The sequence below is a fragment of the Gambusia affinis genome, linkage group LG09, assembly GCF_019740435.1.
Source record: "Gambusia affinis linkage group LG09, SWU_Gaff_1.0, whole genome shotgun sequence".
Taxonomy (NCBI): domain Eukaryota; kingdom Metazoa; phylum Chordata; class Actinopteri; order Cyprinodontiformes; family Poeciliidae; genus Gambusia; species Gambusia affinis.
Window position 1 is genome coordinate 21,457,922 of NC_057876.1, and position 27,476 is coordinate 21,485,397.

The following is a 27,476-nucleotide window of genomic DNA, read 5'->3' on the forward strand; positions in this document are numbered from 1 at the left end:
TGATTATGCATTAATCTGATTGACATATGATCTTTGTTTTGATTGAAAACAGCAGTTCCTCTCCAACATGTGAAGAGCGAGTGAAAAGCTAACATATTTACATCCTTGTGATTATTTTTGATTTTGTCATTTTACTACATAATTTATTAGGCATTAATGTTCCTGTTATCAGCAGTTCACAGTGGTTGCTTGAACTTGTTTGGTCTGGCAACATAACCAACATAAAACAGGGAAGTAAATTAAATTTTCTTAAAAAATTACGTTATTAGGTGTGAATTTTAGTCTCAGGATTCTTTAAGAAAGCAGGTTCTGGATTAGTGCTCTGATTCATTGTCCAGAAAAGAATGAGTGTCTGTCCAGGTAATTTAAGCAGGTGAGCTGATGAGGTAATGACTCTCAGGTGTGAGGCAGCAGCCAACCCAGACAACAGACCAGCCCTGTTACAGGCTGATGGTTTGGAAAGATGATAGAAAAACTTGCACACTGAAAAAAACCTTACAAATATCAAAGGAGCCTGTTTTAGGTCAATAATTCCTTAATATATGTATTTTTTTTTCCTCACTAAGGGATCTTTTTGTGGGCTCTAGTGTCCCTTATATGACAGTAGGCTGACAGGAAAGGGGGAAGGAGAGGGGGGAAGACATGCAGCAAATGTCGGCCGGGTCCGGGAATCGAACCCACGACGGCTGCGTCGAGAACTCAAGGCCTCCAAATGTGGGTTGAGCTATCGATCCCCTACACCATCACAGCACGCCCAACAATTCCTTAATATTGATTAAAAGAAAAGCATAGCTCCACTGGCAGATTATTTCACTTATAACATGGAAAATTTTGATATACCTGTGGAACTAGTTATTTTTAATGAATGTTCACAAATCCTTTATCTTGCTGTAAAATTACGTCCAGGCTAGTTTTGTGTTATTTCAAGCATACTTGGAAAGGTTTTATGTTTTTACAGAGCAATTATTTTTCTATGTGCTGATTTCTTATTCCAAACTCATCCAAAATGTTTATAATCAAACTCATTACTTTTCCAGGCTGCCTGGGAATCCTGTGGCTCGCTTTTGAAAGCCCCAAAAATTTATTCAAGAATGATCTATTAAAGATTTTGTATTCTTGATGCCACCAGACAGGCCTGTTTTTAAACTGTGAGAGGAAATGCCTGTAAACACAGCAAGCTTCACACACAATCCACTGCAAATATTATCATACCAGCCTCTTATATTTATCTTTCAAAGACACTCAGCGGCTCTTACCTTAATATTCACGTCTGCACACACTCAGCCGCACCGTTCCTCAGACACTCAGCCCTCTCCCCCTCTCTCCTCTGTCTCCTGCTCTGCCACATCTCTTAGCTTTGCGCCCACTTCTTGGGTGCCAGCAGTCGTTGGGAGAGAAGAAGTGTTGACAATTGTCTTCTCCTGCCTTGTCACCAAACAACATTGTCACACTTCACTGCCAGATTAATTCTCAGACTTTCCTGTCAAGAAATGACATTTAATTTTCACACCTCTTCTCTCTGCTATTCTCCTTTTCATGAATTTTATTTTCAAGCGCACCCCTGGTGCATTGCCGTCTGGCAGTATCGATATCCGTGACAGTATGAAAGTCCTTAATTCAACTCCAGCACTCACACTATCTTTGTCTTTCTTCCAGTAACAATGTATTATGACAAAGGGAAGTTGTCACTTCAACATTTGATTTACTACAGCACATCCTGTATACTGTAAACTTGTACACATGTGTATTGTTTGCTTCCAGTACTATACTCAGAGAGCTAGTTACACAGCAATCCATTTGTTTAATTATGTAGTTTTGGAGCAAAATGAGCAACTCACATGAAAATATTTTGTTTACCATTGACATTTTTCTCATTTTATCATGTTGGATAAACAAACGTCATTGAATTTTGTTTGGATTTGATGCGATAGAGCAGAAATGTAAAGAGGAAGGAAAATGAAATATGGCCTTTAAAGTCTTACAAATAAATATCTGAAAAGTGTGGTGGGGATTTGTGTGGCTGCTAAGCTGCAGCTATGGTTCATCACACAGGAGTTTGTTGAGAATATTCAGGCTAGTTAGCATAGCCACCAATGGCCTGTAACAGAAAGTTGTTATCACATTGAGCAGCGTGTACACGAGGATGATTGACAGCGTTAAGAAGCTACTCCTGGCTCTGATTGGCTGATTGGTTGATAGGGAGAAGGCGGAGGAGCTTAATTTTTTTCACATTTTATTTGTCTGATGTTATACTGTGATGACGTTGTGACAGTTTTAACAAATAAGTAAAAAAAAAAAACAACATATTTTTAATAAACATTTTGTACTGCAGCTTTAATGGAGGACGCCGTAACTGGAGCTACAATATGTAAAAATATTCTATTGGTATTGGTACTCTTGCCAATCCCTAAATCTACTTATTCAAGGCCTTTCTTTTAAATCTTGGTTTACTTTATTTAATATTCAATTATTTCTCAGTAACATGTTAGTAAGATTAATTTAAAGTTTGTGTATCCCTCTTCAGTTTTAGAGTTGTCCTGTGAAGAATCAAACATTTTTATCTCAGCTCTTCACATCAAAACGTTGCTCCACTTCTTAGTTTTCATAAGATTAGAGAGCGTGTCCCAGTCTGCTGTTTTATCCCCCACATTACAAGCAGAGCAAGAGCTTAACTTCCTAAGAGTTTCTTTTTCAGCTGGAGGTGAAAAAGTGACCTCGGTTTGTGTCCACGTCAACAGAGACATACGGCTAAGAAGAAGAGTTCGCATCTCCTTCCACTCCGTTTCCCCTGCAGAAGGTCCATTCTGCTACAACAGGCCGCTACAACACCTACTTAAAAGCCATGGTTTTAAGTAGGTGGCTGGAGGAAGGCGAGCCAAATGGCCAAAACAGCCACTGGTTCATTATCAAGAGGCCTAGAATTTGAGATTATAGGTGATTACACTCATCCATCCCCTTTTCTGAAAAAAAAAGGAGAAATCTGTTTAATCCCCCTCTCTGGTGCAGCCTCGCAGGGCGCCCAGGGACGGCTGGCATCCATCGCAGGCCTAAAAAAAACCCCACATAACATACGGAACCAGGAGGAGCGCTGGCCCCAGCTTGCAGGGATGAAGGCCAGTTGGCCAGTGAACAAGAAGAGCAGGGTCTGATCGGGCAGAGGGAAACGCTACTTGGCCACAGATCACAGCGGTCAGTGGGGACACGGTTGGCCTGCCGGCTTGCATGGGGAGCTCTCATGGAAAATGGGAGGAGGGGGCATGGAGTCGAGTGTTGACCTTAGACTCGGAGCTGCAGACATCGCTCAGCGACCTTCTCCTTCCAACTACATCCCTGCTGTCACTCTCGGCTCTGACTGACGGCTCTCGGAGCTCGCATTTCCCAACAACCTCTGTCACACTCACTCTGCTGACTCGTTCAGAATAAGACTCTCAAAAAATAATTCCGGTGTTTTTAAGCAAACATTGTTTCCCACTGATATTATTGTAGCGAGGCTTATTAACAGTAGAAATAAACTCATATTGCAGGTTTATGATCACACTGCATCTTGTTTGAAAGCCCTGCATGTGTGGATTTATGGAGCGGGAGCCTGGTGTGCACCCTCCATTTAAAGTTTGAATTGATATACCGTATTGATCACCTACAGAGTTTTGTTCTCATTAAATGCTGCTTCTCTGGACAACTTCACATTGAGGCTCCCTCTTCAGTGGCTGCATTTCAACAGGATATTGAGCCTTTCACAAGTCATTTTGTGAGCTGTGAAACACGCATAACAAGGTTTTGCTTTTTCCTGTTTACCATTCGTTTCTTTTGTCTGAATTTATGGAGGTTTTTGAGGAGTGGAAATGGGGAGCTGGCTCAGTTTTTATTTGTTTGGCTGTAAAAAACAAAGGAACAAATATGGATGAAGACACTGAGGATTCTTTAGGTGCCGTCCCTGTATAATCAGTTGAAGTTCATGGATGTAATTTGGCTGAGTTGGAGTTATTTTGCAAATCGGATTGAGCAAAATCCAGATGGGAGATACTTGACAAAATAAAATTAGAAAAATTCTTGATACTGGATAAACTACTTTGTATTGCTCTTTTACAGAAAATTCCAATAAAACATGCTAAATTGTTTTTGCAATGTGGCAATATGTGAAAATTCAAGGTATACGAATGATTTAGATTTTTCTGACATCTTGAAACCAAGAAACATTATTTAAAATAAAATCAATGCCAAACAAAACATTTAAAATCCGGGTTGGTGAATGCAAAAGCACTCATTCTTGAGCCAAATAATGTAACAAAAAATAATTAAAGCCCTGAAAAAAGGCGCAGAGTTCTTGTTTGTAAATAAAATGGGAAACATGGACGTCTTGTGTTAGCAAACAGAAAACCTGAAACTCATTGTTTTCAACATGAGATTGTCTGTAAATCCATAAAGCACCACCTACTGCTCTTCAGACAGAACTTGACAATAGTTTCTGCTCTCAGCCTCCATGGATGGGAGGAGAAACATGTCAGGAGAGATCAAGGCAACCAGAGAGATCCCTGCAGCAGCTTTCTTTGCTCAATCTGTGAGTAGATATAAAACAGTAAACAGACAGCAGTTTTCTGTGTTGCATTTCAGAGATTTAAGCTATCTAAGTGTTATATCTGGTATGCAAACAGTAACTACTGTTTTCACGTGACATAAATGAACATGTCGACTTCTGAAACTTGACAGGAATCAGAGTGGAGATCCTTTCTGTTGTGTTCTGTCATGTCCTGACGTTAATAATTTAAACCCGGTCTCAGTATGAAAGAAGAAATAAGATTGATGATAGTGTTTTCACGCTTTACAGTGGGTGGTCAGCTATCTGTGTCATGCTTATGTCTCACATACTGAGATACATTTAATATCCCGACCAAGACATGTCCTGCAGTCTGGGGAGCTTAATGAAGACAAAGATTAATACGCCATTTGTCTCTGATTAATTGACTTGTTATTCTGACATGACAGCAAATGATCAAGAAACAGAGGTGACCGACAAAAGTTTCTTTCTGAGCTACCAACTCACTTTTCAGTGGCAGTTAAAAAGTCTGCTGCAAGAAAACCCAAACATCTGACCAACACCAGAGATATTCATGGTTACCTTATAGTTTGACATGAAATCAGACTAAACTTTTCCTGTTTTACATTAATTAGAATTGAGAAGATGATCACCTAAATAATTTTCACTAAATGTCAGCTGGAGAAGAAAATTCTTCTTGGAAAAAATTTAAATCTAAGAGTGCAGCATTAATCTGGGGACACAGGTCTCTGCCCAACAGAATATATGTTAAAAAAATAATGAAATCAAAGGAAAAAAAGAATAAAATCCAGCATATTTCATACAGGTTATGGCTCAAAAGCCACCGACTGCCACTTCAAGCTGTGTGCTTTAGAGTTTAAAGTAACTGAGCCGATCCAAAGGAACAGGCAGAGCTCTGATCTGGATTACAATTGGCAATCTAAAAATATAATTTCATAGCAGTTAAACTGCACAACTAAACTAAAATCACCTCTAACTGCAATAACTCACTTCATTTAATATTAAAAGTGCCACTAAAGCAGCTACAGCAGCTGGTCTGCTTTAGTCAAATTTTAAAATCAACGAGTTTTTATCAATCCTGGTGAGATGTGGTTGTGATGCTGTGAGCGTGTCTGTCTTTGTTTCCATGGAGACACTAAACAGGGAAGTCTTTGATTAAATATGTTTACAGAAGTTGACAGATTATAAAGATATTAATTCAAACTTAGGCTTGGTTTAAATGTTGTGTTTGCAAACAAACATGCAGAACTCCTGTCATGTGAGTTGAAATAAACAGAAAATATGAACTGGAAGATGACTGAAACAATATACTGGGTAAATATTTAGCATCACTCCTCCGGCCCCACTAAGGACAAGGGCGTACAGAAAATGGATGGATGCATATTTAGCATCCTCCCTCCGTAAAACTTCACTTCCACCTCAGGTGAGTCCAAGATGTCTGACCTAACAAGTAGAACAGTTTTCAGGATGCATTTCTACCTGTTTTAAACAGTCCCTACCTCATACCTACATCTTCAGGCTCTGCTGTGAAAATGCAGAAATCAGAAAACCTCTCTCGTTTCTGAACAGTTTGCTGCAGTAAAAACAGCATTCTTTGTGAAAAAGGCACTCAGTATCAGATGATTAGGGGTGGAGTCCTGTAATGGAGGACTGACTACATGTGGAGTTCTCTCATTAGTCGACTTGTGATTCTGTTCATCTGTCTGACTCTTTTAGATCATGCAAGCAAACGGAAGCATTTCTATGTCTTTTAAACAGAAAGTGCCTTCTTAGAGTAACACTGAAATCCAGGAAGAACTTCTTCATGAATTTTATTCTGATATAAAACATGCTACACCACTGAATATGTAAAAAAGTGACAGGTAGACGTACAACAGTGGAGCATGGGTGCAACACATAAGTGGTGTTTTATTTTTCCCTCTTTTTAAAATGGTTAACATGAGCCATTCTTGTAATTCAGGGGTTCAAATGTTGGTTCAAATGATTATAAACGAGAGGGAAAGAAGATGGGGAGGAAGTTGTGGGCATTTCTGCCTCCGTCAGTATTTAACAACAGTTTGTCTCCCATTGTGTCAGATTGCTGTTGTAGACTGCCAATTATGGCGCTGTATTTTAGAGGTAATATCATGCCAAACTTTAGAGTTTAGATTTTCTATTGCATTGTGAAGTTAACTCATACATAAAAAAATATTTACACAATTATTTCTAAAAGCCTTTGATCAGTGCCTTACCTTTGATGCATTCTGTTGTCTTCATCCAATTTTGACTTTGCTCTGATCCCGCGCAGCAGAAAGCTGTGGAGCAGAACAAAGAAAACTGATGTTTTGCTACCAAACTATAAAGGACAATTAGGCTTTGTCCGCCCTGCCATTTCCTTAAATGCTGAAAATGGAGGCATATTTACACAACCGACAGCACAAAACTGCAAGAGATATTATCTCCAGGGATCAGTAGAATAAATTTAAAACAAACATTCTCAGATAGATGAACCCATATGAAGATGGATACATCTACCCATCTTTAGCATAACTGTCTGCAGATAATGAACACCTTTGTTAATATTTCATACATTGCTTTATGATTTCTGCTTTATCCCTTTTCCAACATATTGATATGTAAACAAACATGTATGCGCCCATATAGTTACAGCTGTATTTAAACATAGTTGTGTTTCTGTTTTTGAAACTTTGCAATGGCACAGTAGGAGGATGTTTCATTTGTCAAAATACAAAAGTGATATTTATTAAAATATTTTTGTTCAGTTCAAAAATATTATAACTAGTTTAATTTTATCTGAATGTCTGGTTGCAGAAAGTCAGCGCTTAGAAGCACCATTTTGTGCTCCTCTGCTGTCCACTTGTGATATGAGCAATGTTGCCAACTCCTCTGCCAGGAGGGTGAGGGCTAGGATGAGGTAGATGATCAGAGCTTGTCGACAACTGTTGGTGTACTTTAGGATATTACTTTAGGATATTGTCTCTGCTAGAAACTTTCTGTTGGACGTTTTTGATGCATCAAAACGGTTCAAATCACGCCGTGCTAGACGCTCCAAATGCATCGCAAAAGCCCTCTATGCACCTCCTCATAGTCTTTGAATGCAAATCAGACGCGCCTGATGCTCAAAACCCATTTGGCATGAAAGCACCACTAGTCTGTCATAAGACAGTGATACAGCAACAACCTTCAGTTGTTGGGAGGCTGACAGCTACTGGAGATGCCTCTGCTCACAGCATCACCATCACTAATGACTCTGTGAAGATACTTGGTGATTTCCCTTTGGGATTAATAAAGTATTTTGACTTTGGATTAAATAATATCATCAGTAGAGTCTTCAGTCTGTGCAAAACAACCACAAACACCAAAACCACATTAATTTAACTTACAACTAAATGTTTCTGCATATCAAGACAGACAGAAGCATTCAGAATAAGTCTTAATGTTTGCCAAAATAAATTAGGCTGACAGAATTACAAAATTTAAAAAAAGCCTTTATATATAATATTAGTACTATATGTACATGTGACAAATTATCTTGTTTTCTACAACAGAAACATGAACTGACTCATATTCCCAAATATTGTTGTTCATGTAGGGAACAGCCATTCAGTCAAAACCCACCCTGCTTAAAATCCGTCACATCAAGAAAATCTGTTAAAACAGAGCAATTCATTTTAACTCTTCCCTGAGTAACAGTGATATAATCCACAGCCCTATTCACTGGATGATTAAAAGCATCCAAAAGCAGTGGTAACAATTCCCCACAGTAAGGATAATCCCTTGCTCATTTCAAGCTTATGTGCTCAGACGGGGACTTTAAACACAGGCATATGGTGACGGCTTTATATTATACTCAGTGTTTTCAGCAGCGGAGGGTCTGATCAATAATACTCTTAAGGTGTACATTTTGTATACATATACAAATGAAGCCAGTATAGAGTGCATTAAATCCAGCATGTCAGGCTAAAGAAAGACAACCATTCCTCAATATTTCTTCCAGATATTCTCCCCTTTGTGCAGTTGAGTCCAGCTGAAGGTAGGGCCTGATTCAGAGCGGGAAATAAGCTCTGCTCTTCATAACTGGGCCATTTAGTCCCTTGTGACCCAGCCTCTCTGCCTTTGGCAAACACATCATTTTATTGTGACCCCAGACGGCAGCCAAACAGCCCGCCTATAAGCCACTGATAATGAAAAGCAGTAATTCCAGCCTAGTGAACACAAACGGAGAATGCCAATTCATATTCATTTGCTGACCCTCTTCCTTGACCTTTGTGTCAACCCTTTCATCCGTTCATTGCAGTCAGATCACCCCGGGTAGATAGTATCCTCGTTTTCCACGACCGGCTCAGGAGCCTCTCGAGGGTTGAGATGAGTCACAATAAACAGGTTGAAATCCACAGCAGATTTAATTGCTACTTTAAATTTTTTAATTCACATAAATATAATCAACACTCACATCTGTTGGAAATCTACAAAAATCCTTGAAGGATATGTCTTTTACCCAACACTGGAAATGATTCATACGTTTGACAAAGTGGGATACTCAAAGAATTGGAAAGTAAAATATATTTCTCTAGAATAAAGCATTTTAATAAATACAAGCACATCTCAGTAAATTGGAATATACATTCTCAGGAGGCTTGTTTTTCAGATCCAAAGTACCTTTCAAAAATAACCTTTAGGCTGAAATTCATCGTTTCATTAAGCACATATCTGTATCAAAATGGTTTTTTTATTAGTCAGATGAAATATTGTAATCCTAAATGTTTCTGTTTTTCTGCTTACAGCAAATTAATTAGCACAAACAAAAGCCTGGAAATACTCAGTATTTGTAATTAACCTCTATAGTGTTTTTCACTTAGTAAATTGATTTACTGAAGTAAAATTTTACTATTCTTATTTACTGAGATACACCTCTGTTATTGACACAAATAATAAAATAAAATTATAACCACTAATTCTACAATCTATTACAAAATGATGAACTTTATAAATAAGAAATTAAAAATATCCAAACTGATTGAAAGTCTCTCTCTAGAGTTTAAAGAAATGGCTTGTGGCCTAATTTTGATATATAATATCTAACAAAAATTCATGGGGAAAACTTTGTAAGAAACCTAAAAAAAAAATCAAATCAAAAAAACAAAAATAAATAAATCAAAAAGTGAGAAAACTTGGAGATATAAGTTCTAAGCTGAGGTCCAGATCTCTCAGTGACCCTGACTTGCTCTCTTGATCTGCAGCTGTTAGCTTAGCTGACATGGGAATCTCGCCACAACAGCTGAGTGAATGGCCTGAGGGCAGCCCTGTGGCACGGGGTTGTTGATCTGCCCAGCCGTTGGATGTTTAGGTGGTTGCGCAATATGTCAAATCGAAATCACCTTCAGACGGTTCAGATCTGATACAGATCTTAGAAACTGAGCTGCTGAAGCTCGGCAACACTTCTGGGGACGAAACAATGGAAAAGAGAGAGTAAATAGTAAACACGATGTTTACCAAAGTGTTGGGGAAACAAAACTTTTAAAAGGTTATACAAAAATTAGACGAAACTCCTGCAAAATATTTATCACTATTGATATAAAAAAATGTGGCTCTCTTTCATTTCGATTAAACTTCCTTCTTCCTGGTTCTGTGTTTTGCTTGGATTCTCTGAGTGAAGATATTCTCTGGGTCAACACACCTAAACTAAATGATAGTTCATTAGCTTAGCGTCCCTCTGCAGATCTTTGAGGTAGTTGGACCATTTGAATCGGCTGTGCTGGAGAAGAGACATTGGACACACATCGATAGTTTGGTCAGTTAAGCGGCATCTTTCTTCTCCTGAGCTCCAGTTGGTCAACGTTCAAGATTTTGAAACGGCTCACTTTCCACACACCAAAAAACATTACCTTATTGCCAAAAAAAAGCCTGGATGAATTTTTTAAGCGCTTGGGCTCTTTTTTATAAGCAGTTGAGACGCAAATGAAGTATAAAAACCATGCAAAATGTGAAGTTTGCATGAAACATCCCCTTTAAAGTGAAAGAGTTGAATGCTAATCAACAGGTAGGTGTTTCATTAGAAACAGGGCGTGGCTGTGAGAAGGTAAATAATTGAAATTGAACCAAGGAAGATTAGATAAAAACTTTGAAGTCCACCAATGTGTAAATGTTCCTTAGGAGAAACAGGAAAAATGGCTGGTGGAATATACTGAGAATGTGGAAAACAAGAAAGAAGAAATGAGGAATTTGGACAAACCAGAGACACAAGACAATATAAGGAAGGATCAATATTCAATCCAAGAGAACACAGAAGCAGCAGGAAAACAAGTAAATAGAAAAAACAATCTTCAGGAACCAAGTTATACAGAGAGCCCTATCTACAGCCAGCCACTAAGAGCTGAAAATGAACATATACAAAAAACAAAAGTTAAGAACAAGGAACCTTCAAACTAAGAAACAAACAAAAAAAAAAAAATCGCTTTTTTGAGCTGGACACATTTAACCACTAATTAATTAACGTATTATGGACTACTTTTATAAATTTCCTAAACCATAAAGTGAAATCATTTAAATAAGGTATATCTTGAAACATCTAGAAGCTTGTTGAATGACTGAAAACAGGGAATTTAATTAATTTATTTTTTTCCGTTAGATTCAGACACTTATTTAGAGCACTAACCTAAACCCTAGAAGATTGATCACAGCAACTATGAAAAAATACAATTAATTAAATAGTGATGTCATGGCACAAAGTAGGTGGCTCTGTGTAACACGGTTTTATTTTAACAATATTAGAGATGAAAAGTTTGCCAAAATGTATTAATTCATTGAATTTATTTTCTTTAGTGAGGAAGTTGTTTCCTCAGACATTTATTGGTGTTTTAAGTTATTTTACACATTGAAATGCCTTGCTGCTCAAATGTGCTATGCAAATAAAATTTGATTTGATTTGATTTGCTCTTGGCAGTTGGTGGTTACCATAGTAACCGGTAACTGACAGCCCCTCCCCCTTTTCCTGTTGCCGTCTGTAACCGTAGTGTGTATTAGAATCAGCTCTGCGTTTTCTTTACCAATATTTTAACATATATTTTAGACACATTTAATAATATACAGTGTTTCATGAGTAAATTTCCTATGTTTTGTGTATGTTTTTAGCCGTTATTGTTAATGTTGACCATTTTAGCTATGTTTAATTTCCCAAATATTAACTGCTGCTAACTGCTATTAATTGCTCTTTGGGAGTTATTTCTTTGTCGTTTGCTTGGGGTTAATTATTATATTTTATTTAATGTAAAAGCAGCTGGACTGGAAGTTAACCACCATCTTTATTCACTTTTTTGTTAGAATAAATACAGTAAATCTGAATGTGTCTGTCATGAAGTCAACCAAATGGACTTGAGACAAACACAGAAGGGTTACATAATAAGTACGGTAGTAATCAAAGCAGCAATAACCACAGTTCCACATGAAGACATTGATAATTTAAATATCTGTGGATGCCATCAGAGATAGTTTGGCTAAAATAAATGGTCCATGAAAGATGTTGTGAAGGTAAGTAATTAAAACGTTTTTGTGTTTAAAAGTCAGAATTAAGGTGTTTAATTTGCTTTTCTTTGAAAGCAAAGTATAATCATGCATGGCTGTATTTTTAAATATCCTGATTCCTCAGCCATTCTTAAATAAATCAAAAATAAAAAACTACTCACACACAGCATGTGATAATTTGCAGCAGTTTGATTAATTGCTCTGCTTCTCAAACAACTAATTCCATGTTGTAGCCCAAAGGTGGAGATTCAGGGATCATGCATTTAAAGGTTTCATGCATCGACGGGAGATCTTGCATGTAATGAAGTGTGTGTTCCCAGCTGGTGCAGGCGACACATGCCAGCAGGGCTTTACAGCTCGTGTCTGGATGATTCCAGCAGCTGTTTCCACGAGCCTGGGGACAGAGTGTGTCAAGTAGGATGCCTTCTGCTGTCACGAGCTCCTCCAGGTGTTTATTAAAAAATGTTAATGCTCTCACCATAACACACACATCAAGACTTGGCCCTTGTGACAAGGATCTGGCAGTGCCCAACTGTTTCCACTCGTGCGATGGTCTGGAAGTGCGCGCCAGTTTATCACACCCACGCGGCAGGAGGTGTTAGCGGGCAACACACTTCTGTCAAGTCCCAAGGCCGCAGGGATTCACTTTAGACGCCTCAGTCTCTCAAGTGTTGGAGGATATTGATTTGGCATCCTAAATTAAAGCAAGGACAAATCAAATATTCACTTTGTGAAGAGTGGACACAAACATGCTGACCACAAATATGAAATCTCTCTTTTCACTGTCCCAGTTTTTTTTCCCCCCTATATTCTATCATGTAATGTTTTAGTTATTTCAAGTTTTTCTGCTTTAATTCATGCTGACTGTGGGGGGAAAATAAAGAATCAGTTAATGATATTTTAGCCGGCTGAACCCACAGACCTACACTGATTCAGCCGTGTCTCCTGGACGGCTGACTTAAAGGGGATTTAAGTAATTTATGACTTTTATTGATCTCGATCAGCGGCTCAGGAGTTGCATCAGTAGTGCACGTCTTTCTTCCAGACCACAATGTTAGCTGGATGGGGGTGAAAAAAAATGAAGCTCACATTTTCATTATAGAAAGATAGCTCACCTGGAGAAATGTCAAGCAGGAGGTAATACATCACATACAGTAATAATCAATAATTTTTAGCATAGGAAATTTGTCAAAGAGGACAGGGGGATGCCTTGTTGCTCCAATAAGACTCTTCTTTTTTTATATAAATTCTTGTTCAGGAAATTAAATCAAAGTAAGTCACTGAAAGTAATGTGTTTCACAACACAAAGTCACCGCTGCGTTTTGTCTGGAAAGGTCACAAAATCCTTGCACTTGCTATTTTTGTCTAAATCAGTCAAAGAGAGGACTGCTTAGGAAGAGGATTTAAAAAGTCTGAAGACAGATATTGCATAAAAATGCACAATTTCAATAAAGAAAATACATTTTTAGATAATCCAAACCCCAAAGACGATTATTTTGGACTCTTTCATACTTCTCTCTGTAGATCAAAAGCAATATTATTTGTTCCTGCTCCTGTTCTGTGTCTTGACTCTTTGTCTGGTGTCTTGGTACGGACAGCTTGCATCATCCTAATAATAACATTGTTTGATGTCATGCTACTCTATGCAGACATTCTGTCTGCAGTGATTCTAATTTCCCTGATCAGTTTCATAGCAACCAATATAATCTCCAAAGACTTCCAATGAAGATTTACTAAATCCCATTACTTTAAAATACACAAGTATTTGGAATCATGCTGTTTTTGGCATTTTTTTACTACCAGTTTGAAGAAAAGTGATGAATTTTGAGCCCCTCCCAGTAGCTCCTGGGGGCTACGCTCATGGGAAAGCTACGTTTAATTGTTTCTTGGCTTAAAGTACTGCTTTGTGTTTTTACTTATGAAACTTACTTACCCCAATTAGAGAATTAAATTGGAAAGTATTAATGTTCCAACATGAAACAAAAGCCAGCAAAGATTTGTTAAGCAATCTAAAGCATCCAATACAAAATATTTATTCATTGATACATAAAATGATAAATGTGCAAAGGTCAAAAGTACAGCAACCCAATAAATCAAATTTATTTATGTGATTATGTCATGTTCTGTGTTTATCTGTGTATTTATTTCGAGTTTCTGTGTCCCCTTGAGTGTTTCCCAGGTGTGTCTCGTTTCCTTGATTACCCTCTGTGTATTTAACCCTACATGTGTCCTTCGTTCCTTGTCGGGTCCTCATCAGTTGTTCCTCGTCTGATGTTTCTCAGTCCGTTGTTTCAGTCCATTCGTGTGCCTTGCTGCTACCTGCGTTGAGCCCTGGTGCTGCCTTGGTTTTTGGACTTTTTGGGATTATTTCCTCATTAAACATAATCATTCATCTCTACCTGGGTCTCAAGCGTCTGCCCCACCACATCACACCCGATTATTTGTATAAAATTGGAAATAAATATATTGGTTATTTATTTTAATAAATTCCCATTATGATGAGTCAAATAAACCTTAACATCTGATTGCTTGACTTTTATAAAACCTCAGACCAAGCATCTTAATTATAGCAGTGTCTGGGACTGCTAATTATTCAGGTCAAATAAATGCAAAATGTGTATTGTTATACCTATTATGTATAACAAGGATTCAGGCCAGTCAGTGTGTGAAGCAAACGCTGCTTTTGTTATAGTTGATTGATTTCAAGTTGGCTTTTTGTACAGGGTAACCAATCAGATGCTGGAGTCAATTTCAGAAGCAACACAGACACTTTATATTATTTAATCAAAAACACTAGGAATAGAAAACATGGAATATCAAAATATTTAAATATTGAATAATTTATTTACATTTATTTTGTGTGTGTCAATAATTAAAACACTAAGTAAAGTAATAGGTTGTTTACCTATTTATTTAGGAGATACAGTCTAATTTTACAAAATGAGCACATTTACATTTATATTTTCATGTATTTTGTGGATTTTGACTTAGTCTACCTTTCATGAAATGGGTAATCTACACAAATAACACTTGAAATATTTTAAGTCTCATTTAATTCCTCTATTTTTATTTACATCTTTGCATATAAATTCTGGCTTAACCAAGAGCAAAGTCATATCCTCTAAATTTAAGGTCTGGTATACATGGATCCTATCCCTAAGGGATCCAAATCGGCTCACTTTAGGGTAAAAGGTCTGGTTAAATCCATTACCAGCATACTAAATTAAACTATCTCTGTGTAAAATGAGTCCTGCTGCTGGTATGATTTCATTATGAAAGTGCTACAAAGCCCCATGGTGACAATACGTCAGGCATATAATTTTTTACATTTCATCACTAAGGAAAATCTTTGCTTTTAATGAATATAAATTGGTGTTACAAATGTGAAATTTCCCCACAGTCCATATGTTTATTGTGATAGTGTGAACAAAAAACAGAGAGATGTAGCTGCTTTTCAACTCCCAATGAAAGGAGCGTATCATGCACCCTAATGACAAGGTGCTTTCTGAGTTAATACAACTCTATTGAAGGAAAGAACAAAAGAGCAACACCCACACAAAACATCGGCAGCAGACAAAACTCTGCACCGCTCACCACAAACTCAAAGCCATTACCTGCTTTAAAAGTATAATTGCTGTGACATGTGTACATAGAAAGTATTACAGATGAGGAGAGCATAGGTTTCAGTGTAGTCATTCTCATTATGAGTGGCTGATGAGCTTGATACTGTGTGACACGCTCACAAAGGAGCAGACGCTAAGCCACAGGTAACATGGGCAGTTCATTCAGCGCCGCCTGAGTATCAGCGCTCAGCCGAGAGCTACATTCATCAGGCTGGCGTTAATTAATGCCAACGTGATTGAATGCAAAAGGGACACATGGGAGAGATAATGCACACCTACAGGTAGCGCAAAGACTCAGTCAAAGATATGATGATTAATTCCTTCTTGTCATTCTCTGAAAATTAAAATATGAGGCTCTGATGGGTTTGCTCGAATACAAAACGACGTTCATTTGATTGCGTGAAATTATGGAACAGGTTCAAATTTATTGTAATTCAAAAGGAAATATAAGGTCATTTTCACAAGATAGAGAAATATGGGTGAGAAAACACAAATATGTAAATGCATATGAGCATGTGTGGGTATAGGTGGATGTAAATTAAGAGACCACTTAAAATGATCAGTTTCTTTCATTTTTGCATAGGTACTCTGTGTGTCTGAGTAAAATTAACATTGTTCTTTTATTCTATGAACTACTGACAAGATGTATCCAAAATTCCAAGCAAAAATTTTGTATTTATTTGCAGAAAAAAAAGAAATGGTCAACAAAAAAGATGCAGTGCTTTAGGAGCTCAAACAATGCAAAGAAAACGAGTTGAAATTCATTTAAAAACAACAATCCTGTACTAATGTTTTTGTTGTAACGCGTCATGGTGAACACAGGTGAGTCCAGGACTTCAGCTTAAAGTTTGAAAATAATCCCTTTATTGCCACGCTGGTACCTTTCCAATGACAACTAACTGCAAGTCCAGCTAGAAACAACAATGATCCCAAGACGAGTGGGAACAACAGGTGAACTTAAATACACCAGAGAAACAGAAAACACAATCACAAAACAAAGAAAACAGCCGTGGTAATTACGCCCAGGTGGTGGGCATTAAGTAACACTAAACGAAAGAAAAACTTAACTCATGACAGTTTTAATGTTTTAAGAGATCAGAAATCAAGATTTGGTGTAATAACCAGGAGGTTTTCAATGGGGTTCAGTGCTGTGGGCTCTTAAGATTTTCCAGAGCTGTATTTAGCAATATGTGAGTTTGAGAAAAAAAACTGATGAAATGGGAAATGAATTAAGCTATGTCAAGATTTATCCATTTGATTTAATCATGAGGGTCCGTCTGAAAACAGAATATGAGTTCATAAGTTTTCTACTTATTCAAGCTCTTTTCCAAACATGTTAAGATTGTGGCACAAAAATGTGTACCTCTTGCATTCCTTGTTTATGTCTATTGTTTTGTATTTGTATTTTATACTGTTCATTTTTGACGGTTAGTCTGTGTTACAGGTGAACTTGAGAAACACAAATATGAACGTTCCTTTGGGTTCTTCGATTGGAACAGATTGGCGACGAAGGGGGCTGTTTGAAAGTGGGTCTCAGAAACACCTGCTTTGAGTTTAGGGTTAAATGGGATTGCTCCCTTTGAATCATTTTGATGACCCACCACAGCTGAGTCTGCAGGTTGTCCTGCTTGCTTTAAAGAGTATTATGTGCCTGAGATTGAGCAGGACTGGGGGGCTTAGGAGGCACGCACACACACTGAAGCCTTGAAACGAGCTGGATGGAGGGCAGGCGGCTCACAGGGGAAAAATAACCGCTTTGACCAAATTAAGTTCTTGAAGGGTGGATGTTAGTGGAAAACAACCGTGACATTGTTATTTAAAGGATAAAAATAGATGGAAGCCAGTAAGTATGATTACTTTCATTTGAAATAATAAAACCTCATTGGTTGTCTGACTTTTGAAATAACTAAGCTAGCAGTTTAACTCTTTACCAGATTGCAGACCGGCATCCTTGTTCATGATTTGCAGCTACAAATGAAGTAAACTTCCTTAAAACTATAATCATTAGCTGTGTTTTATTAGAAATGTATCCTAAACTTTGTCGATATCCCACTTTGGGGAAAAAAACAAAAAAAAAAACACAATCTTGCAACTGTCATGTTTACATTATTTAAGAAAACACATTTAGCTTTGCATTACTTTTTGCTACTATATTTAAGAGTTGACTGGTGCTCCTTTATGTTCTCTGTCAAATAGTCAATGCAATAATAACTTGACTCCTTGCTGTAAGCAACAGGTGTGGGAGGGGAACTATTTAAGAAAACTGCCCTTACAAAAAAATCACATAATCCACCAAAAAAATCACGTGATTTTTATGTGATCACATGTGATTTTCATGGGATTTTTTTGTAAGGGTGGTCACGCTGGCACTTTCTCTACCATCTCATTAAAAGGACTTTAACCTGTAAAAACAATATGATGGAAATTTCACTGCTTTTTGAGAACATAATTTTCTAGAACCTCAGATATGTTTATAACTGAGCCATTCCTAGATCCAGCAAATTATGATATAAGTGAAACTGGTTTGGTGTTGATGTGTTTGGGGGGTTACCCATTTCAAATTGACAACCATATTTTCACTTATATGCCTACTACTGGTGGATAATCAATAAGAGATTGACCTACTTTTGTTTTAGACTGTAAATGGCCAGACTATTTGGTCAATTACCAAACGAAAGATTCATTTGCTCTTTGCATTGTAGCTCAGCTAGGATTAACAAATTTGGTTTAGGAGAAATCTGATCAGGAACCTTAAAATTATGATTTCAGGAAAAATCCATGTCACTGTAAACTGAGTGGACAGGTGGATGGAGAATCCATCCACGGTTTATAATCTTATAGGACAAATCACAAGCACAAGTGTGTTTACTCAGCGCGCCCCCACAGTCAGCAGGGGATATTTTGCATGTCAGACTTAAACAACCACATCATCAGTGTGTGGTCTGTTGCCTCAATGCAAATTATATGAATGTTTCCAGTTCACTACAAGATGGTGACCATAAACATATAAAAACATCCATATGGAGTGTAAAAAAGGATAAATGTATTACCAACAGCATGGACAGGATGGAATGAAGATGCCAATAAACTCAAATGTCTAAAATATTATGAAAATACAGAAAAAAATTTTTTTAGATTCTATAAAAGTGAATTTAATAATGAACATCTAATTTTATGAATCCTAATAAGTTTATTCTTGATGCTCTAAAGTTCAGTTTCAATTAAAATGAATATTTCTTACAAATATTTACGTTTGCAATGTATTGAAAATGACAGTTTTCAGGTACATTTTTCTAAGATATTAAAGAGATTTTTGATCAATTTGGGCTGCATTGATATTTAATTACATGTTATTGCCACTTTTTTGTTTATGTTGCACCTTTTTTGTTTACTCATTCCTTAGATTTTGCCATCAATCAGCGACTAAATACTAAAGAAACTTTGCAAGATTTATAAAGGCAGGAATAATTTATAAAACACAGTTTGGATTTAGACTGTGCATCACATCAAATTGGAGTTTGTTGTGCTAAAACTTTAACACTAGGTGTTTTCACGTAGACGATTTAGTTTATTTTTCTTTAGATACATCCTTGGGAATAATCCTGCAGGCATCAGAATCAATCATGCAGTCCATGAACACCACATGCCATCCATCAAGGAATTTTTTTATTATTTTTTTCTTAAGAACTGAGTCTACTGCTGACAAATCCCCGCCACTTTTTATTGATATACTCTTTTAAACCTTTAAATTCTTCAGTCTTGTCAACCACTTTGTATCCACCACAAGCCAAAAAGTCTAGACGTGAGCAGCCCTCAGAAATGCAGATGCAGGTCCTATCGCCACCTCCAGATTTAGATGTTTAGCACCACATGAGCTCCAGCTGTCGTCAAAGCCTTCATTGGTGACTTCTGGCCTGTCCATTATTGCTCGATTAAAAGCAGTGTGTGCGTGTCCAAAGGGCTCATGCTGCTCTGTAGCAAATGGGCTTTATGTACTCTGGCAGAGAGATTAACCGTAACAAATACAGTGTTTTTCTAATTTCCGCCACCCTTTGATACCAAGATTTCAGCGCGTGTCAAAAGTAATCCGATTTAGAATCAGTGTAAGATTGGTTTGTATATAAGTGAGCATGAGGTAACGATACAGTCAGAATATAAGACAACACAGTGGACCCCGGCCTATTTAAGGTTGTGCAGCTTTTTTTAATGGAGCAAATCTAAAATATTCAAAATAAAAAATGCACCTTGGCTGGACATTCCCATTGTGTTTATACTTGAATTAATGTCTCACCTTAAGACATCTAAACATTGCTCCCAAATGTGAACCAGACTTGTTGAGCTCTACACTTCATACTCACTTTTTTGAGAACTTTGTGCTGTTTTTATGCACATCTCACCCTGACATTGCTTGACGGCACTCTATCCCGGAGAAAAAACAAGATGTGGCATCTGTTCTTCAGGGACAAACCTTCATACTTCATGTGGAAAACAGCCAACAACAACATCGGGCAGAACTGGCACAGTTCAGTCGTTTAGCACATAGTCTTTGCCATTTTTTAGAAGGGTCTAAAATTGCGAACCCAACATTGGCCCATCATAGCTGACTCCATTAACAGAGGACAGATCAATATGCACTTCCTGTTTTACTTCAAAATAAAGGCCTTAAATGTTTAGACCGAGTCCCAAGCTAATCCTAATAATAGCTCAGACTTCACTGGTCAAGGTCACTGAATTATGCTTTTGATGATTAATGATGCAAAATCTTGAGTTTATTACAGAAGTTTTCTAAATGTGCCACATATTTGCTTTAAAATCTTCATTTTCTATTCTCTTTAACTTTCCCCAAAGCCTCCTTGCATTTGTCTTTTCCTCCTCATTTTCAGCTGTGACCTACCTGTTGTACTGTCTAATAAATTCGCCTATTAGCTTTCATGTGAGGATTCAAAACTCAGAGACTGACAAATCTCTCTTCACAAAGGCAAACAGACGTGCAGAACATTTTCTCTCCTGTCTCGTGTCCCCCTGGTGAGGCCGTCAGCCTATTTTTGCTGCTACCTGAGGAGCCACAGAAAGGTGGTAATGGAGGGCTGACTGAGGCCTGTCACTTCATGCTCTTTCACCCCCAGGGACTCTGAGTGGGAAAGTAATGGCTGGGCCTGCCAGATGTAGCAGTCACTTTTAATCAAGTGCATCGCTGTCACTCCGCCTGTATTGATCCCTGCAAAGTCCCCAGGTGGATGGCAATTGGGCTGGTTTCTACTCCACAACAACCTCCCTCTCGCCTTTCAAACAACTCCCCATGTGGTGGCATCTTGGCCGAGTTAATCATAATCCAGCTTTTCCGTGGAAAAAAACACTAACCACAGCAAACAAGCTCAGACAGGGCCACTGCCCCTGCCACTTACTGTGGGAGTCGCACACACGCTGCCTCTCATAAGCTGCTGTGATTTAACCTGGGATAAATATAAAAATCTGCCTCTGGGTCATTGTTTAAATAACACACTCAGGTCATGTTTTTGTATTTTTTTGTATTACCCCTCCTATTTAATATCTATATGCTCAGGTTATAATAGGAAATAAGATTGGTTACCATAACTACGCAGATGATACTCAGCTCTACATTACGATATCGGAAGGTTCAGATCAGATCGTAACCTTCAGAGTCATATAAAGACAGTTATAAAGTCGGCCTTTTACCACCTGAAGAATATTTCCAGGATTAGAGGACTAATGTCTCAGCAAGATCTAGAGAAACTCATCCATGCATTTATCTTTAATTGCATTGATTACTGCAACAATGTCTTAACAGGTCTGCCTAAAAAAAAATCTATCCTCCAGCTGCAGCATTAAAGATCTGCTGTTGTCGTATCAACCTTCCAGGCCTCTCAGGTGTTCTGGTTCCAAACATAAGAGTAGTAGCATTCAGCTTCTATGGACCAGAAATCTGGAACAAACATCCAGAAAACTGCAAGACAGCCTAAACACTGAGTTCCTTTAAATCTAACCTAAAGACCTGAACGTTTAGTTGCTTTTGAAAGACAATAAATGACGCATTAATAAAGATTATGATGTGTAATGATGACACTTAACAAAATATAATGTTTTAATTGTTGACTGTGTGTTCTATGACTTTGTATTTTTGTGTATTTATGATGTAAGCTCTTTGGAACGACGTTGTTGCTGAAATGTGTTACACAAATAAACTTGACTTGACTTGATAATGCAAAAACAGTGGAGGCTAAAGCCCAGATTGCTGTGCCACATCATGTGTTTTAAAGGGGCAGTGATATGTAAAGTCGACTTTTTTGAGCTGTAGTTCAAGTTATTCCCTCATTAAAAAAAAGCCTGGAGTGTTTCCTTGATTCTTTCATATTTAAGAAATCCTTTAGTCTCTATGGTAAAACTCCTGGGTGAACCTAGCCCCGCCTTTGAGACACAGTTCCTCCCCCGTGAACTCCCAACGCAGCTCCTTCAGACTAGCCAGCAGTAATCAGCAAACACCTCATGGAACTACTCAGTGCAACACTGGTAAAAACATTGTTAAAAAAATAGAGGTTGTTATAACTTCCTGAAGGCAGAGAAAGAGCAGGAGTTTTTAAGGAGATGGAGGTGTTAAATCAGGAAGGATATGGCAAGCCGTTTTAACATAAATTCGGTTTCGTCTGACTATCCGTAATTACATTCTAGATATCTAAAATTGCATTTTGACTAGACAAAACTACATTTTGACTATCCGGAATGGTAATTTAAGATATCTGTATTTACATTCTGACTAGGAAGAATAATAATTCAAGATATCTTCAATTTCATTTTGACTAGTCAAAATTCCTTTCAAGATATCTCATATGACGTCATCGGATTCGTCATTAGAAGGGTCACACATCCGTAATTATAATTTAAGATATCTCGAACGTAATTATGACTAGTCAGAATTACAATTTTAGATATCTGAATTAAGAGATTGCGTGTAAGCCCCTCTTTGGCTGTACTGAGCTGTCCAAACAATTGCCTGAACAAATTCAATGGTGCTGGCAGTTTTGGACAAAATTGTAAGAAAATGCCACAATATGGAAAGAGCTCTTCAGTATGGGATATGCGGAGAGCGCGATTTTATTGTATTGATATTAATATTCCGCAGCCCGGGCCAGTTCAAGTAATAACCAGATGTAGTTTTTATACTGTGGTAAAGCTATCTGCCTTTTCGGAAATTATAGTAAAGCCAGCCAGCTCTTGATTTTGACATACTACACGGCACTACACCCATCCTTTAGCTCCTCTGAAAATAAAAGCGCACCCCGGTTCATGTCTGATTCACACTTTAAGTTGCTTTCCAGCGTCTATAAAAGTTTAAAGCTTTGTGTTCATGCATTTGTAACAGGAAATTATGTATATCAAAATAAATTTATACACAGTGTGAAATGCATAGTGTCACCTTTAGGAGATACAGGGACACCTGCAGAGGATAGACAGATATAGACAAACAGAAAAAAACAGATGTATAAAGTAAACATTATGCTAAGACCACCTAAAATATGATTCTATTTTAGGTGGTCGAGGTAGACCAGTTATTCATATTATAAAAGAGCAGATCGACTTTCTTTTGGCCCAAGGTGGGGCTTTGTGGTCCATGGTGGCATCAATGGATGTTCTCGCTTAGTTACCTACTTGAACTGCAGCACAGACAATCACACCTCAACAGTGCTATTTCATTTTCTCAAGGCAACAGGCCTCTATGGTTTACCTTCTAGAGTGAGGTCAGACCATAGTGGAGAGAATGTGGCACTGGTGATGAACGTCGGAGTCATCTAACTGGGGAATCCATCCATAATCAGAGTTGAGCGTCTTTGGAGGGATGTGGTTTTACATGTTCTGGAACCATTTTATAGCACATTTTATAATCTTAAAGATTCAGCCCTCTTGGATCCCAGCAATGATGTGCACAAACTTTCTCTTCACATAGTTTTTCTTCCTGAGATTCAAAGCCGACTGGAACAATTCAGAAAGTCATGGAACCACCATTCCTTGCATACAGAAAACAATAAAACACCAACAGAAATCTGCACTGAACGGATGTTGGCAAACAGCACAGCAACTAACAACGTGTTTGGTGAAAGTTCCAGCTAATCAGAGACTCTGCAACAGCATGGCCTTTGGCCACTACCAACCACTGTTGCTGAAGAGGTTCCTAGTGTAGTTGTAGAACCACCTCGGACCAGGCTCAGTTGGCACCGACCTCAGTCATTTAATCTTGCAGTCAATCATATTTCAGATCTGAAGGAGAAATACCAGGTCTGTTGTGCAGAAACTGCAAATGCTTTATTGATTTAAGTACATGTCACAGAACATTTGATCAAATGCATTGTTCTAAAGCTACAATTACTACAAATAAAACTCAGAATTGACATGAGTAGGTAACCTTTCAGATTTAATTATAAATGTTAAGGTGTTTAAAGATATGACAAATTAATTACACATTCTGGAGAGCAATTGAGCAGTGTTCATTACCAGAGTAGACCTTTTGATTTGCAGTGTGGCTTAAATGTACACCTTTAAATTGTGAAACCAAAAAGTGGTTAAAAAGACTCCTATTCTTTGCAAAAAACAAGAGAAGCCAATATTGTATTTACATTCCAATATTTCGGCCATTACATTACCTTTACTATAACTTGCTTTAAAATACTTAACTTTTCAAAACATTCCAACTCTATTTTAAAAGAAATGCTTATTACAGTTATTAGCTGATTATGCAACACCAAAGGTAGGTCCCTGCAGCACCCCGTCTGTCATGTACTTTGTGAAAGACTCATAGTCTGGGTGTACAGGAAGGCAGAGTACTATCAGGCAAGTATTTGCTTCTGGGAAGACTCTGTTAGACTCATGGAGGAATTCAATTTGTGGACGATGGTGAAAGCCCAGTGGAGGTACCGTGGATGCTCCAGAAGCAAATTCCAGTATCATTCCAAGGGTAATGGGACTGCATTCTCCTTCTGAAAGACAAAATGTTGAAATTATGACCTTTGTAATAAAGTATCCAGTGTGTACTCTTAAAGACATGGAAGAAAATGTGTCAAATGTCTGTCCTTGTTCCTCCTCAATCTTGTTATATTGGTGATGACATTACATTTCTTGTAAGTAAATATAAATCAATAAACATTTTGAAGACAAACCATGACTAAGCATGATCATTGTAAATAGTATGTAAAAGTATGCATTTATGCAACAAATTACCCAATATACTGTATATGCACTGGTAAAAGACAGACAATTTGTTATGGCAGCTTAACAAAACAACATTCCAGGAAAGAGACTTTTCTAGTAATTTAACAGTTTTTGGTGTCACTAGTCATTTAAAAAGTCTGCCTTTACACTCAAACTATGATTACTTCTTCTTGGACAGTGGTGATAAGTCGGTCACTTGACGGTTCTTTATATACTGCCAGTCGTTGCTGGCATTCTTCAATTGCCTAAAACATGAGAACTAAAGCTAAACTAAAATGTGAGTATAGCGACAACAAATTATGATAACTAAAATGTTAACTCACATTTTCTTGGTCTGCTAAAAAAGACTCTTCGTACTCTTCGTCTTGCTGGGACCGCAGAGATCGCCAATCTAGAAGTGTACAGCACAGAGATTGTTAAAGTCAACATCAGAAATAAGTTATAAAACAAAAATGCATATATTGTTTTTGAAATTAATGACCTGCTCTTCCTCCAAATGTTGTCTGTTGGTACTCTCTCAACCTCTGGAGAGACGTCCTGTACTTCTGGTGCAGTTGAGGGTTCTGCAAACAAACTCCTGGACATTGCTGAGGTTGACAGGTTTCCTAGACATGGCCAAGACATTTCAAATTATAGTGGAAGATATTACTTTGGATGTACCACACTACATAAAATTATTTTTGTGTAAAAAACAATCATATGTGTGACGGATCTGCTTTTGCCAACCTTTTCCTTCAGCTCCCTTACAGAATTCACTTGTAATTTTTTTTTTTACCTTTCGTCCTTTTCCAGCTCTTGCCAGTTCAAAGCCAACCAGATTTAGGCTGATGTGTGGGTAGCTTTGACACACAAAGTTGTTCAGTTCAGACAAGCTCCAATTCAGGTTAATTTTGGAGCTTCTGGTTTCTGTCCCCTCATGCACAGGCCTGAATAATCAACAGTGACAAAGCAATGTTAAACACAATAACAAAGAACACAAAGCCATTTAAGTTTAAACTCATCAGCCCGCCAGATGACTGGTGAAAGAGTAAAATTATCATGAAGTGGTGAATTAAACCCATGTTAAAAGCAAAAGTACCTCCTTCTGTCACATTATGCAGGTGTATGAAATAATGTATTTTTTGAAAATATATGCCCACCTAATCCATGGTCCTTCAGTCTTTGTACATCTGAGGGAGAAGGGAGGACGTCAATTTTAGGGCCAGAAAGCAAGAAAATATTTGTCTTCCATACAGAGCTTGGCAGCCTCCCAGCCGAGCTGCAATGAACACAACAGAATCACACTATTGATCCATCATAGATGCTAACTGATATTCTATAACATGGAGTGTGTAACTGGGGATGCCACCTTTCATAAGTTTCAAGAAGAAACGCCCATTGTGGCTTCTCATGTAGATTATGAAAATTGTGAAATAAAAATATGAAAGCCAATAATTTCATTTATCCTAATGAACAGACTGCGATGGACTGGCTACCTGTCCAGGTGTACCCCGCCTCTCGCCCGCTGCTGGTGCGAGATAGGAACAAATCATATACACTACAAATCGCTTTCCATATCGCTTCGGGACGTAAAATTTATTTGCCAAAATACCGGACTATTCCGTATCTTGTAGACAATTCCATATTTTATAGGGCGGATGGCAACTCCAGTGCTAACTAAATAGGCTACTTAAATTTTCCCAATAAATATTTAATTATTCCACTAGCACGAAGCTAACGTAGCTTGGAAAGCTACAGTTATATGAACCGATAACTGAACATCCACTTACCTTGACTTCTCTGCACTTGACGTCGAAAAAGTCTTCTTGTTGCAAAGAATAAATTATTCTCTGCAACATGTATTTCTTAATTCATGTCAAGCACGAGTTGCAGCGCTGAATATTGTTAAAAACACGAACATTTGAGCTGGACTGATCTGACACTGTGGACCACTGAATAGCATAATCAAGTAGCCGAAGGCTAGTATCCGCCAAAATGTTACGTAAATCTGTGACGTTTTGACTAGACAGAATGCTAATTCAAGATATCAGTAATGTCATTTTGACTAGTCAGAATGTCAATTTAAGATATCTTAAATGGAAAAGCTGAATAATTCAAGATATCTCAAATTCATTTAGAGATATCTTAAAAGGAATTTTGACTAGTCAAAATTACAATTCAAGATATCTTAAATTTAATTTTGTCTAGTCATTATTTGCATTTAAGATATCTATAATTTAGTTTTCACTAGTCAAAACTACATTTCTCCTATCCAAAAATACATTTAAGATATCTTGAATTATGGTGTAATTTGAGATATCTTTAATTAGAATTATGACTAGTCAAAACTAAAATTGAGATATCTTGAATTTACTTTATGACTAGTCGTAATTTAATTGTAGATATCTGAAATGTGTATTTCAGATAGTCAGTAATTCATTGTAGATATCTCGAATTGAAGTCTCCATACAACTGAATGGTAAATCTGACGTCATTTCGACTAGTCAGAATGTTATTAGAGATATCTCAAATAGGTTTTTCCAGTCATTTTGACCACTCAAAGCGCTTTACACTAGAGT

General features: G+C 37.6%; 2 long non-coding RNA genes across 11 annotated transcripts in view; both read right to left on the reverse strand.

Moving 5' to 3' along the window:
- The window catches only part of LOC122837155, a 52,593-nt gene that overhangs the window by 11,944 nt on the left and 13,173 nt on the right, over positions 1-27,476 (reverse strand). For 3 of the 10 annotated variants that reach the window (XR_006371709.1, XR_006371701.1, XR_006371710.1), the window contains exons 6-9: positions 12,555-12,770; positions 12,238-12,470; positions 6,787-6,849; positions 1,257-1,425 (exon numbers count right to left, since the gene is read on the reverse strand). This is a non-coding gene — a long non-coding RNA (uncharacterized LOC122837155). Of the gene's footprint in view, positions 1-1,256; positions 1,481-6,786; positions 6,850-12,237; positions 12,471-12,554; positions 12,771-27,476 lie in introns of all 10 variants that reach the window. The other 7 variants (XR_006371705.1, XR_006371704.1, XR_006371703.1 and 4 more) reach the window with 7 other exon arrangements.
- On the reverse strand, positions 22,341-27,035 carry LOC122837156. Its single transcript, XR_006371711.1, has 5 exons — positions 26,058-27,035; positions 25,694-25,844; positions 25,400-25,523; positions 25,242-25,309; positions 22,341-24,686 (listed from the first exon to the last, which is right to left on the reverse strand). It is a non-coding gene; the product is annotated as an uncharacterized LOC122837156 (long non-coding RNA).